The following is a 13220-nucleotide window of genomic DNA, read 5'->3' on the forward strand; positions in this document are numbered from 1 at the left end:
GCCTGAGCTCCCGGGGGACGCTCAGGGGAGGGGTTAGCACTGTGCCACTGGTCGGCCTTAGCCCTGGCTGCCATCCAAATGGCTTGCCTCTCTTCGGGGGTGGTGGTAGATCCCAGGATGACATATATGTCCTGCCATGTTAAGGCATAGGCGCGGGTCAGACCAGTAAACTGCTTAATGTACTGAGTGGGGTTGGAGGAAAAGGATCCCAGCTTGGCCTCAATCTGTGCTAAGTCCTGGAGAGAGAAGGGGACGTGGACCTGGGCCAGGCCCTCGGCTCTGGCCACTTGTCACAAAGGGGATAGCGGGGCTGGGGGAGGGGGAGGGGAGGCCCCTGGAGGGTTGCTATGGGAGCGAGTGTGGGAGCTAACCGGAGAAGAGAAGGGAGTGACGGGGGGAAGAGGAGGATACAAGATAGGGTTAATGGCCGGAGGATCTGGGGCCGACGGTGAAGCCTCAGGGGCGGGAACAGGAACAAAAGAGGCCAGAGTAGGGTTAGAGGGGGAGAGGTTAGGAGGGGCCGGAGAGGAAGGGGAGGAGGTAGGAACTGGAGAGGAAGGGGAGGGGGCCGTGGGAGAGGCATAGGGAGGGGGGGCCACCAGATCTTCTGGGGGAACAGAGAAAGCAGAAGACTCAGAGACAGGAGGAGTCGGCTTAGCTCGGGAGGGTGGAGTCGGGGGGGCCATGGTGAGTAGGATTTGGCTAGGAGCGCACGTAGTGCACAGGGTGGGGCGAGAGCGCAACGCCCAAAAGGCCTGAACGTAGGGGACCTCAGACCATTTTCCCATTCTCCGGCAGTAATTATCCAAATCACGGAGGACGTCAAAGTCTAGTGTCCCTGTGGCTGGCCATTGTGAGCCATTATCTAGGGAATACTGAGGCCAGGCCTGTGAACACAGAAAAGTGAGCTGCTGGGGGCGGATATCTCTCTTTAGCCTTAGAGTCTGCAGGTTAGCCAGCAGGCACTCTAAGGGGGTGGAGTATTGGGGATCGGGTTTGGAGGCTGTCGATCCCATGACGACCACGGGGCGTGGAGGCAACCCTCGCTGTCCGAACGTCTTCGGACGAGTCAAGGGGAGCCGGAGGTCCGTGTAGTCGCGGGGAACGTCTTCCTCACGACCGCAGGGACCCGGAAAGGCCGAAGCTGGAGGTCTACTCAGCCGCTGGGGACGTCTCCCCACCAGCTGGTGATTGGAAAGGCCGAAGCCGGAGGCCGAAGCCGAAGGTCTACTCAGCTGCTGGGGACATCTCTCCACCAGCTGGTGACCGGGAGGGCCCAGTAAGTGCGCACTCGTTACGGGGCCCTAGGAGGTGGTCGTCAGGGACTGCAGGCCCCAAAGCCGAAGGGATTTACTCCGTATCCTGCCGTCCGGGGGGTTGGTCAACCGCCTGGGTCCGGGGCTTCCGCGGCGGTGGAGCTCGAGGGGGCCTCAACGGCGAGTGCCGGGGGCCCTCACCTCGAGCCCCACGTTGGGCGCCAGATGTTAGAAAAATGCCACGGGAGGAAAAAAGCCGCTTCTAAGGACCTGTGGTAAAGGCCTTTTATTAAGCGTCGCTCTTGGGCAGAACTCCCGGGGGCGGGTGAGTGAGGAGACAAAGGGAGTCTGCGAGGTATGAGGGGTGGGGAGGGGTTTTATAGTCAGGGACGGCGTCCAGGCCAGGTCTTTTCATATAAGGAAGAAAGCGCGGGCTACAGCGGTGGTCAGTGTCCGAGGGCTCTACGTTGGTACCTGATTGGACCAGGCTGCAGGGGGCCAGCCTCTGGAAGTTCAGCCAGCCTCCGGAATTTGCCTTGCAGAACTTTTCCCGGGGGCATGCCCCGACCTTTCAGATAGCACAAAAGCACTGCATAATAGGTACAGAGCTGACAGACATTCAGCAAAAATAGTGCAGACCTAATGGTCTGTGACAGGAAGTCAGCCATTCTTTAAAAACCATCGAGACCAGTTGAAATGTGGATTCATATTGATCGCTCTCGCTGACAAGAACCTTCCTTCCAAGTTCATGGTTATTGTGAGACATTTCTTCAAGTAGCAGCCCATTTGAAAACTAAGCCCGCAGAGCCCAAGACACACCTCAAACTTTTCTCTACAAACTTTTCTTTACTCAACCCAGTTCTTTGCAAACTCTTGCAAATGTAATGAAAAATGTCTAAAAGCTCCTTATGAGTTTTATTTTGGTAGAAAAAGCCTAAGAGACACTGTTGTTGTTGTTTAGTTGCTCAGTCATGTCCTACTCTTTGCAACCCCATGGACTGCAGCTCACCAGGCTCCTCTGTTCATGGGATATCCCAGGTAAGAATACTGGAGTGGGTGGCCATTTCCTCCTCCAGGGGAGCTTCCTGTCCCAGGCCTGGAACCTGTGTCTGTCTCCTGCATTGGCAGGCAGGTTGTTTACCAATGAGCCACCAGGGAAGCCCCTAGGAGGAATTACCAGTGTGCAAATGTTTAAATGGCTAAAATAATGGAATAAGAGATGGTAACAAACCAAAATACATTCCTTTGTCAACAAATACCATTGGAAAATGCCTAGAAAACATGAGTGGGAATTTGACCAGACAATCATTGGAACAAATTACTGAGTGGTAAGCTTGCTGTATACAATTGGATAAAACCATGGATATTGCTTATGTATCTAGAAAAGGTCATGTTTCAAGAACAAGGTGTACAAACAGCTACTACTTTCCCCTGAGCCTTCAAAGGAAAGACGACTCGGGAAGGTATTTTCTCAACTCTAAATGACCTCTTCAAAACAATGTGCTATTGAAAAACTCTATGGGCAATTGGAGCTGCATTTTACTCGGAATTAAAAAAAAAAAAAAAAAAAGAATTCAGAATCAGGTTACAAAGATAGCAAAGCAGGGAACTCACAGCCTCTATTGTTGAGGAAGGCAGAGAGTGACACCAAAGAGCAAGGCAGCCAGAAGTGGTTAATTTTATAAAAAAACAAGACTTTTAAACATAGTAGGAGATTTTTAATAATTTGCAATGAGATAAGCATGAACAAAATCTTCCATTCCACAGAGATCCAAAAGTGATCAGGTGACAGAGCACTTAAAAGAGCCACTGAACTGAGAACAAAGAAAAAGCAAGTGCCCAAAATGTAGAGACTTTCTCTGATCACATGACAGTCACTTAGCAGATACTTCAAGCCTAGACACGCGTGTGCACACAATGTGTCCCTTCAGAAAAACATGTGCTGTCCTGATAATTCTAAGAGAGGACTTGCTTTAGTTTGTGCAACTGAGCATTTGAAAATTGAAAATGCTCCCATTGCTTTGTGATTTTTGAGAGGGATAACTGACGATCAAGTCGTCAATAAAAAAAACTTCCATATCTGCACACTCCAAAAAGTGGAGTTGGGAACAACAGCAAAGACACTTGGGAACATAATTCTCTGTTTTAAAACCATCCCTATAAAGAGCCCTGGTGGGTTTTGAATATATTTATTAAAAGTGTAACAAAAAGCCTCTGCTTAGGTTGCCACAACAACAGATATACAACAAGGAAGATGGAAAGTTGTTCACTAGTTTTTAATGACAAAAAAAGGATCTTTGTGTAATTGGTGGATTTATTTACTTATTTATTTGGCCTCACTGCACAGCCTATGGGATCTTAGTTCCATGACCAGGGATTGAACCCATGTCCTTGGCAGTGAAATCGCAGAGTCCTGACCACTGGACCACCAGGGAAGTCCTTGTAACTGGTGGATTTAGAAGGGAAGCATGAATTTAGAAAATGAAGCATTTACTTGTTTGTTTCTCCTCTACTATTATTTATTTATTTCACTTAGCATAATGTCTACCTCATTGTACCAGGTGTCAGAACCGAAACTCTCAAACTTATCTCCCTCTAGACACCAAACTTATCTCCCTCTAGACACCGCCATGCCCTTGACTGTTGCAGTCAGGCTAACCTATTGTTGCCCAAAACGCCTTTCACATATCTGCCTCTGACCCACTGCTCATCCTGTTTCTCCCTTCTGGAATGCTCTTCCCTTGTTCTCACCAACGCAAGCCCTGCTCATGCTTGGAGCTGAGCTCAAACCTTCCCTTCAGGAAGCATTCTTCAGAGGGGGCTTTCTCTCCCCTGGGGTCCCTCAGCACTTGTAATCTGCACCCAGCATGCTGGGCCGTCTCCTCTGTGTGCACCCTGCTTCTCCGTCTCCAAGGCCGGCTCTTGAAGGAAGACTTGGCCTTGTGTGTCCCTGAAACCCCCTGTGAGCTCCACCCCAGACCACCAGGGGCCTGAAAAGAAGATGCAGAAATGCATAAATAGGGATTTCCCTGGTGGTCCAGTGGCTAAGACTTCATGCTCCCAATTCAGGAGGCCTGGGTTCAATCCCTGGTCAGGGAACTAAGCTCTCACATGCCGCAGTTAAGATCCGGAGCAGAAAAAAATATATATGTGCATGAACCGTGGTACATTTCCTGAGTACCCCTGCCTCTGTAGGTCAATTAAGGAGACATTTTCTGTGTCTGTCAACCCAGTCAGCAGTCAGGACCTCCCAGGCCTAGAACAGACACACTTCAGCCTTGAAGACTAGGAAGCCCCGGGTCACACTCCAGCTGGGCCCCTCCATGGCTGTGTGACCTTGGTGGGTCAGCCTCAATTTTTTCATCTACAAAATGGGCAGATGCTGTAGGCTTTCTGGGGTCATTGTGGACAGCAGTTGGACACCACATGTGAAGCGTGCCCCACAGTCCCCAGCGCTTAGAGGTGCAAAGTCTACAGTGGGTGAGGGATCCGGACACAGTCCGCGGTGACGGTGCTCCTCCCCTGCCCACCCAACCCGGGGCTCTGGCCATGATGCTCACCCCAGGGCTCCGCTGTCCCTGGCTTTCTGTGACAGGAGCCCCAGTCAGTGGCTGCATGAACAAACTGAGTGTGGAAAACAAGAAAGAGATTCTGTGGGGTCCTTTCACTGTGGACGTCATGTGACAGTCATAAGACCCTGGCCTCACCCCAACCCAAACCACATGCCCACCCCTGCTGACTGGCTCTTTTTTCCTCAGGAAGAAAAGAACTGGAAAAAAACTAAAGTGTGAGGCTGGGCTCCGGGTCAAGGGACTACAGGGAGGTGCTGGGACCCGGAGCCCCCTGGTGCCCAGAGGCAGGGACGTCAATGTCCCTGCGGTCTGAGCCTGCAGCTTCCACTCTGACCTTTCTCCCCAAAGCCAAGTTCTTGTAGCAACTGGAATTCCCAAAGCTCTTCTCACCAGTGACCTTTTGTCTAGCTGACCCCACAGTTGGAAACAAGCTTCATTGTCAGAGAAGCCTGTGAGAGATGGTCCTGGGGTTTTCTCTCTAATTGTTAAAGGTTTCTTATTTATCTATTCATTTTTATTGAAGTTTAGTTGATTCATAATGTTGTGTTAATTTCTACTGCACAACAAATTGACTCAGTTATGCATATATATATTACTTTTTATGTTCTTTCCCTTATGGTTTATCCCAGGTTATAGAATATAATTCCCTGTGCTAGTACTGTAGGACCTTGTTGTTTATCCATTCTATATATAATAGGTTTATTTATTTAATTTTATTGAAATGTAGTTGATTTATAAGGTTGTGTTAATTTCTGCTATACAGCAAAGTGACTCAGCTATATACATATATAGGCTTTTTTAAAAATATTCTTTTCCATCAGGGTTTATCACAGGATATTGAAAACAACAGTTTCTTTTTTAAGAATCTATTTAAAATGTTTCCTTCTCAATGGCAGAAGTAGGCAAGGGGGCTTTGAAAAACTATAAACAATAGGCATGCGTACAGAGGAAAATATAAAATTCCTCCCCTCCGCCTACCCCAAGCCAGAAGGACCGCCTGTGTTAAAAAGAGCGGCTGCCTTTCCCCGCAAAGGCAGCTGGCCTCGCGGCCCCGATGCCCTGCCCTACACGAGGCATTTCCTTCTCCAGGCTGGCTGCAGGCTGGCCTGGCCCTCCAGCTCCCGCTCCTCCCCTGTGTTGGCCACATGTGCTCCCTTCACCCGGCGGCCCCTGTCTCCGGGCACCGCAGGCGCCACACCCGGAGGCCTGCCCAGGCCCGGACAGCTGACCCCAGACCTTCCTTCCTGGAGGCCCTTCCTCTCCGGGATGCTGACCCACACATGGCCAGGGCCAAAGGCTTCACTCAGCAGGGCTGGAGGAAACTTGCCATCTGGAAAGGCTAGTGCGAAGAAGTGAGGTCATCCGGACCTGCCATCAGCAGAAACTGGGTCAAAAGTGAGCTTGACATCCCTCAAAGGGCCTGTCTGGAACTTAAAATAGGGAGCTTTCAGAATGAAATAAAGAGAAGGGTTATTGGACACAGCAGGAAGTCACAGTATAGGTTTTGTTACTCCCTAAGGAACAGGATTTTAAAAGGTTGGATGAGATAAAATAAAAACACTAACTGCTACATACTAATAACAGATACCATTTACAATATCATCAAAAATATATAATGTGATAGATCTTGCTACAACAGCAACCATACTATAATATATAAATGTGACAAAGTAGTGTGTTGTACACCTTAAATTTGCAGTTATATTTCAAATATATACAATAATTTTTTTAAAAAAATATGAAACACTTAGGGATATTTCTGACAAAAGCTATTAAAAAAAAACCCTAATAGCTATAAAACATTTTGGAAGAAATGAAAGATAATCTAAATAAATGGAGAGTTATATTGTGGAAAAAAAAAACCACTTATTATGTGCTAGATGGATTGCCCAAGTGGCACAGGTGTTGAAGAACTCAACTGCCAGTGCAGGAGACATAAGAGATATGGGTTCAGGAAGATCCCCTGGAGGAAGTCATGGCAACCCACTCCAGGCACTTCTTGATACCATATTCCCTTGTCTAGAACTTAGTGACATGGTTACACCTAGCTCCAGGAGGTCTGGGAAGGGTAGTCTTTATTCCAGAAGGGCGTGTGCTAGCATTTGGGATTTCTATTGGCCAATGGGAAGAGGCGGTCTTGGGGCTGTTGTTACTATGTTGTGATAGCAGAAGGAAGTGCGAAGGTTTGGGAGACTGTGACCTTGGGGAGAAGCTGGGCTGTCAGGCCCCTTGACACCATGCCTAGTGCACAGACCATGGTGCGCTCTGGTTAGTTAGATTCTGAGACCCTCAGGCCGAAAGGCCTGGAGGACACCTGTTCCCACTTCAGACCTCCTAGTGCCATCGATGGCCCCTCATGTGGCTGCCCCTCTTCTATTCGAGCAGACCTGTGACATGTTGTCATCTCCTCCCAAGGCAGTTCTCACTTCTTTGACTTCAGTGGTCCTTCTGTAGCTTGTCCGACTCTTTGTGACCCCATGAACCACAGCACACCAGGCCTCCCTGTCCATTACCAACTCCCGAAGTTTACTTAAACTCATGTCCATCGAGTCAGTGATGCCATCCAACCATCTCATCCTCTGTCGTCCCCTTCTCCTCCTGCCCCCAATCCCTCCAAGTATCAAGGTCTTTTCCAATGAGTCAACTCTTCACATGAGGTGGCCAAAGTATTGGAGTTTCAGCTTCAGGATCAGTCCTTCCAATGAACACCGAGGACTGATCTCCTTTAGGATGGACTGGCTGGATCTCCTTGCAGTCCAAGGGACTCTCAGGAGTCTTCAACACCACAGTTCAAAAGCATCAATTTTTTGGCGCTCAGCTTTCTTCACTGTCCAACTCTCACATCCATACATGACCACTGGAAAAATCATAGCCTTGACTAGACGGACCTTTGTTGGCAAAGTAATGTCTCTGCTTTTTAATATGCTAGCTAGGTTGGTCATAACTTTCCTTCCAAGGAGTAAGCGTCTTCCAAGGAGTAAGCTTGAACTTAAGCAGGCCCACAATTTCTCAGTTCAGTTCAGTCGCTCAGTCGTGTCCAACACTTTGCAACCCCATGGACTGCAGCACGCCAGTCCTCCCTGTCCATCACCAACTCCTGGAGTTTATTCAAACTCATGTTCATTGAGTTGGTGATGCCATCCAACCATCTCATCCTCTGCTGTCCCCTTCTCCTGCCTTCTATCTTTCCCAGCATCAGGGGCTTTTCCAATTTCTACCCAGGAATAATTAGGTTAAATTAAGACCTGAATGGGGGTATGGGTGTCATGCCAGGGTGGGGGACAAAGAGCCCATGAGAGGGGACTCCTCAGTGTCCACAGAGAACTCTGGGTACTCAGGAGTATACCCTGGTGTGTCCTGTGGGTGGTCAGGAAGGGACTCCCCTCCCACCCAGAAGTGAGAGGAGGCCAGGAGGGGGCTGCCCCAGATGAGGGGGGAGAGACAGGCTTGGGGTGGGCTTTACCCCAGGGTCACTGGTCTGTGAGCATCTTCAGTAATGGGGTACACCTGAGTGCAAGCCCCAGCTGGCGGCTCCACTGAGGTGAGCCGGATGGGCGGGATGTCCCCTGCCCAGCTTCCCAGATCCCCATATTGCTGCAGGCAGTGGGGAGCCCCTGAGCACCCCTGAAATGATGCTGCCCTTGTCCCATCAGACCCAGCAGCCCTACAGGTCATCTGACAAAAGGCCCAGAGCGGGGAGACAGCCCAGCCCTAGGGCCACTTCCCGGGGGGCCGGCCGGGCTTAGAGGTCAGGTAGCTGCCTGCACAAGGTGGCTTTTTCCACATTGACCCGAGAGTTCCTCCACACAACCGAGAGGAAATACTCTCAACGCCAGCTGTCCGGGATACACGTGTCTCCAGCCTTTTTCCAGGGAGGGAACTGCGACTCACAGGAAGGAAGCCCAGCCCGCAGGAAGCAATACTGTGGCATCGCTGATTTCTCAGTGGCTGAGTCCTCCAGCCCGTGAAAGGGACTTCACAGCGCATCCATCCCCAAACGTGGGCTTCGCAGCGGTCCCCAGGGGACTGTCGCTCTGCTCCACCAGCAAACAAGATGCAATGGAGGTCTGCAGGCTGGCCACACGCATCTCCCCTCCTGCACACACACAGCCTTGCTGCAGCCCTCTCTCACCCAGGGACCCTACCTTCTGACCAGAATTACAAGGCAAGCTCTGTCAGCCACACACGGCCTTTCTGTCCACTCTCCCTGAGGACCACAGGAAAGATCACGAATACCGCCTGACCCTGCAGTGCAGCCTGTCGAGGCCTGGGCCCGGGAGGGCAGAGATGGGTTCAGCCCCCTGCCCCAGCGCCCCCAGCTGCACTTTTTCAAACCAAGTGACTCTGTGTCGGCTGTTTGGTTGCCTAGGGGCTACAGTAACAAAGCACCCCAAACTGAGTGCCTTCAATGACAGAAATTCATCAGCTCATGACTCTGGGGCTGGAAGACCAAGATCAATGTGTCAACAGGTTCCTTTCGAGGCTATGAGGGAGAATTGTTCCAGGTCTCCCAACCCCCTGCTCCTGGTGGCTTGCTGGCAGTTTCTGGCATTCCTTGACTGGGAGAAGCAACACTGGGATTCTGCCTTCATCTTCTCACGGCCTCTCCTTGGGTCTCCATGTGTCCAAAGTTCACTCTTTGTAAGAACACAGTCATCTCAGATTAGGATCCACCGTAAGGACCCCATTTTAACTTGATCATCTGAATGATCCCATCTCCAAATAAGGTCACACTGATGGGTCACACTCATGGGTCTTGCAGGTTAGAACTTAAACATGTGGATTTGGGGGGAGAGGGGGCACAATTTAACCCATAATAGCAGATAAACTGGGCTTCTCATGTGGCTCAGAGGGGAAAGAATCTGCCTGCCATGCAGGAGACGTAAGAGATACCAGTTTGATCTCTGGGTCGAGGAGATTCCCTGGAGGAGGGCATAGCAACCCACTCCAGTATCCTTGCCTGGAGAATCCCACGGACAGAGGAGCCTGGTGGGTTACAGTCCATGGGGTCACAAAGAATTGGACACAGCTGAGGGACTCAGCACACATAGCAGATAAACTATGGGCCCCCTAGTCACTTAGACTATCAGGCCCACCAGGGTGCAAGCTGCAGTTTCAGTCCTGGACTACAGGCAGTTATCCAGGAAGAACAAGAGGGAGACAAATGTGAACTCCATGGCCAGGTGACAGTGGGGAGCCCAAGGTTCACAGAGAGTCTGGTGAGTAAGGGCAAGGGAGGCGCTGAAGTCCCCACATCCAACCTGGGCCTGGGTCCCTTCAGGAAAGTGAACCCCTCTATCCTCAAGGCGAGAGGCTGGCATGGGAGGCTGACGGGCTGGAGGCTCCCTTCCCTCGAGGAGCACCCCCCGGTCCGCCCAGCCATGGTCACACAGCCAGCTGCCCCGTCTCAAAGATGCAGGCGGCCTGGCCATGGGCCACCAGCTTTTGGAGTTTTCTCCACTCAGTGAAAGCTGAAGCACACCGCTCTATCCAGGGTTCTAGAAATACAGATTTTCCACTGTGGCGAGCGGCTCCTCAGGGATGATGGCAGGAAAGTTGTTCAAACAGATGACATCAGTTGTGGTTCGAATTCCTTCAAGTTCTTCTATACCGAAGGGCTGAGCTCCGCCGTAGCTGAGGAGACAGTGAATCGTGATGTGATTATATAAGGGGCAGTTATTAGGGCCAAGCAGAAGCTTTGGGAGACTGGGGTCCTCGCATCTCTGCCCAGTGGCTCAGGCCTTGCTCAGCCCCGTCCTGGTGGCACGGCCAAGCTGAACAGAGAGATAGAGCTGGCACGCCCTCCTGGCAGCCACAGAGGCCCCAGCAGCTCCTGAGCGGCATGAAGCACCTGGTTCCAGTCCAGTACCTGGACCCGTCGTGTCTGGCTTGCATCTTCCCTCGGATGTGCTGCTCACTGCAGCGTCACAGTTTCTGCAGAGTCCATAAGGTGTTCACTCCTGGAAAACCCCAAGTGGCGACAAGGAGTCTAATCTATGGAGCCTGACTGTGGGTAACAAACATCCATGAGATGAAGAATTGGGATGTATGCACAGTTGGAGGAATCTGACAAATAGATGGGATGTGGCTCAGATGGCTCAGATGGGAAGGTCTACCATTCGAAGGTCTACCTTGAATACACCACACCTTCCATAACAAGTATTTAACATCCACGCTCATTGTTTCCCTGAATGATGAAACTAGATCCACAGAGATCCATCAAGCACTGCAGACAAAATTCCTCCTGAAGAGGAGGGATGGGAGCTGGTGGGTGCAGGGAGGCACATGCAGTGCAGGAAGGGAAGGAGGCGATGTGGGTCTGCAGGGCGGTGGGGGCGCTGAGGAGGTTCATGAGACGCATGTGCATGGTGGGCAGAGCAAAGCAGGAGCACAGTGTCTTGGGCCGGAGGGGCCACAGCAGCCCCCGCTCACCCCACCTCGGCAATCTTACAACAGCTCATGTCCTTCGGTCAAGCCAACAAAGTGAGGTCAACTTCAAGTCCGTGAGACTGAGGACATTGGCCCCAGGTTATCAGAGCTTCCAGATAACAGGAATTGGGCTTCTGCCCTCAGTTCTCAGGAGAAAACGATCCAGAACTAAGAGAACTAAGAGAGCCTCCGTGCTTTCACTTCTGCAAAACAGTGGAATCTGACTCTGGGGTTTCCACAAGTGGAAAAGCACTGGCACCGTGTCTGGAATATTCTAGGTCCCCTGCCAGCGACAGGCCTTGTTATCAAGTTTGCTATTTATGCTCACAACCTCCCAAATGATCTGGTCAGTGGCATTGAATTAAGATAGTTCAGTTCAGTTCAATCACAGTCGTGTCTGACTCTTTGCAACCCCATGGACTGCAACAAGCCAGGCTTCCCTGTCTATCACCAACTCCCGGAGTTTATTCAAACTCATGTCCATTGAGTCGGTGATGCTATCCAACCATCTCATCCTCTGTCATCCCCTTCTCCTCCTGTCTTCCATCTTTCCCAGCAACAGGGTCTTCTCAAATGAGTCAGCTTTTCATATCGGGTGGCAAAGTATTGGAGTTTCAGCTTCCACATCAGTCTTTCCAATAACACCAGGACTGATCTCCTTTAGGATGGACTGGTTGGATCTCCTTGCAGTCCAAGGGACTCTCAAGAGTCTTCTCCAACACCACAGTTCAGAAGCATCAATTCTTCGGCGCTCAGCTTTCTTTATAGTCCAACTCTCACATCCATACATGACCACTGGAAAAACTATAGCCTTGACTAGACGGACCTTTGTTGGCAAAGTAATGTCTCTGCTTTTTATGCCATCTAGGTTGATAAGATATGCTATATGCATATTATTGCATAATGGTGCTCAGAATCCAAGGATCATTTTTGAACCCGCAGCAGAGCTAGAAAGACGACCGTGGAAGCAAGCAGACAGTTCTGGGGTCATGTGGCTACAAGTTCCTTTACACACTGCGGTGCACGGACACTCTAGTCACTGTTCACCCCGAGTTCTCCTCTTTTTTTTTTTTTCAGGGCAGAATTTTAAAAATCATTTATTCATGAATCTGGAATGGATTCCCTCTCCCCCACCCCCCACACACATGATGACAAGAGGAAAAGATGCAAATAGTGGTGTCCGGTCTTATTACACAGTGATGATACAATTCTCAAATCAGTCTACTGATCACAACAAAGAGGATGCTAACATCAGTGAACTCAACACGATCACGTTTAAGAAGTTCATCAAAATCCGGTCTTTCTTATGAAAGAGGATTTGGAGTACGACCTCAGACAAGAATAACAGCACAGTTCTCTCTTACAATGTCTATTTCGCAGCACTCTGCCTCTACAGAGGAGCTAGCTAGTGAAGTTCAGAGTTCACTTGGGGGGTTGCCTTGCAAGTTTCAACCTCAGCCTCCTAGTCTCCTGGAGGTCAGATTGGCTAATGTCCAGAAATTGTGTGTGTGTGTGTGTGTGTGTGTGTACGCATGCGCGCATGCAGTCAGTCCTGTCTGACTTTTTGTGACCCCCATGGACTATAGCCCACCAGACTCCTTTGTCCATGGGATTTTCCAGGCAAGAATACTGGAGTGGGTTGCCATTTCCTTCTCCGGGTTCTCCTCTTTTAGGAGAAGGAAACAGGTTCCCATCTGAGCGGACTCTCTCCACCCTGAGAACTGTGGTCCGCTTCACTTAGAAGCCTCGGTCCTGTGATATGAAAAGCCACCGTAGCCTCAGCCCCGCACAGGGGCATGGAGCAGAGGGCAGGGTTCTGCCTGGAGCCAGCCTGAGGCCACAGTGGGAGAGGTGGGCTTCCTACTTACTGGGGTGCCTCTGTTTTTTACAATCAAGTATTTTGATTTAACTGGGGTAACAAGAAAGGGGCTTCTCTGGTGGCTCAGACAGTAGAGAATCTGCC

The sequence above is a fragment of the Dama dama genome, chromosome 11 (assembly GCF_033118175.1).
Source record: "Dama dama isolate Ldn47 chromosome 11, ASM3311817v1, whole genome shotgun sequence".
NCBI lineage: Eukaryota > Metazoa > Chordata > Mammalia > Artiodactyla > Cervidae > Dama > Dama dama.